Below are 2,101 nucleotides of genomic sequence, written 5' to 3' on the forward strand. Positions count from 1 at the left end.
GAATTATCAGTAGAAAATCTTCATTCCCTGAAATATCTACTTCACTGGAGCCACGTGGAACCTTCTCTGGATCTGTCTTAATAGGTATAAAATTTCATTGATTAACATATGACATTATGTTAGAGTAACACATCTTAATTTTATTAGTAAGTTCAAAGGGGGAGAAAAGTAATATTATAAAATAGAATGAAAAAGAGAATAAAGGAAATAGGGACAAATGAGTTATAATTTTGGCTTCTCTTTTCACTGGTTTAATGTCTGAATTTCATTTGCTTCATGTGAAAATAAAGAATTTTTCCTTCAACTTCCCTCAGGTAAAGCCCTAATGATAGATTTTTACAGTAAAATAGTTAAGGAAATACAGATATTTCAATAGGACCCCTGTAACCAAGCTACAGATTTAAAGCACATTAAACTAATAATTTTTAAAAAGAGGCTTTTGCCTTAGGGCATGAGTACACTGGAGAAAGTGAAAGAGAGAGAGAGACAGAGACAGAGATAGTGAGTGGGAAAATGAGAATCATCCCCTTCAGGGGGGGACCACAATCTCTTCTCCTCCATTCTTCTCCCAGGATCTTGGGCCACACGTGCACCTGGTGTGACTTTGAAGCCACCAAGACTTGCACCACGGTCGGCCATTTGGGTGTCCTGTGACGTAACTGCTATGCCACCTGCTGACTCTAAACTAGTAATTTTTAAATCCAGGGGAATATAGGAAAGCATCCCAAACCCATTGCTACTTCTTTTGTTTGTTTTTGTTTTGTTTTCTTCCCATTTTGAATTTCAATAATTTAAAAACAGCTATATAAAACAATGGAATATTTCAAAAATTGTTTTCTCAAACTACATGAAACTAGTTTCTTCATAAATGAATTATTTTTGATTTCTGGAAAAAGCTGAGGTGTGTCCTGGTCTGTTCAGGGAGGCTACGCTCTAAACTTCATCTTCTAGACTCCCGAAATACTCAGACAAGGGAGGGTGAATTCTGTTGTCTCTGTGTCTCTGGCTAGCTGTCTCTCTGTCTCGCACTCTCTCTCTTTACATTTTTAGTTTTTTAAAAAAATTTCAACCACTTCTCCTCACCTTGGGCCTTTTATTTCACTTGTTAATTTCAGAAGCCATTTAAAAGCTGAACTGTGTCCTAGCCTGTTCATGTGGTGCACTAGCGCACTGCACGGTTTTCATTTTTTACATATAAAAATTTTTTTTCCTCTTTCTTGTTTGTATTATTCTAGTTTCTTTTTTCTTTTTCTTTCTTTCTTTTTTTAAATTTTTGCTTTTATTATTTCTAACCTTGCTTTTCCACTCTAAGTTCATTCTCCACACACTGAGTGTCTAGATAGGCCTAGGTGCACAGTAGCCAAGCATCTGAATACTTTTACAGTCATTGAAATCTTCAATGCTTATTGAACCTCCTGCTTTAAGGAATAAATTTCTTTTTAAAATCGAACTCCTAATCTCTTTCTGTGGATGCCACCTTATGAAGCACAGTGGAGGAGAGATTTTGTTACAGAATGACAAGAAACCACCGCAGAGGCACAAGAAACATGAGAAACCAAGAAAATATCTCTCCCCTAAGGGAAAAGAGCAATCCCTCGTCATCCACAGACAGTACAGTAGAACTCATGGAAATGTCTGATAGAGAATTCAGAATAGTGACAAAGCTAAACGAGATGCAAGAGCTGAGAGAGAATGAACTCCAGAAGATGCAGGAGAAAAGAGTTCCAGGAGGTGTTGAAGTTCTTCCATGACCTGAAAGAGGAAATACACACCATAACAAAGAAACAAATGGAGCTCTTAGAGATGAAAGATGTCATCAAAGCCTGAAAGTGTTAAAAGCAGATTAGTCCATGCAGAAAATCAAATCTCAGATGTCAAAGACAAAACAAAGGATCTAGAAAAAACAACCAAAAAAACTGTGAATATAACCCAAAATATGGGAACCAGCAGTTAGCGTAATGGCTATGTCGCTGGACTCCCACATAGTCGACCGCGGTTCGCGTCCCGGACCCGGTGGCTTAAAACTCATGCCAGGCACATGTGCGTGCATGCCCAAGATCCTGAGAGGAGAATGGAGGAGAAGGGATTGCGGCGTGACCAT

Source organism: Tupaia chinensis, unplaced genomic scaffold, assembly GCF_000334495.1.
Source record: "Tupaia chinensis unplaced genomic scaffold, TupChi_1.0 Scaffold000314_1, whole genome shotgun sequence".
In the NCBI taxonomy this organism is placed as follows: domain Eukaryota; kingdom Metazoa; phylum Chordata; class Mammalia; order Scandentia; family Tupaiidae; genus Tupaia; species Tupaia belangeri.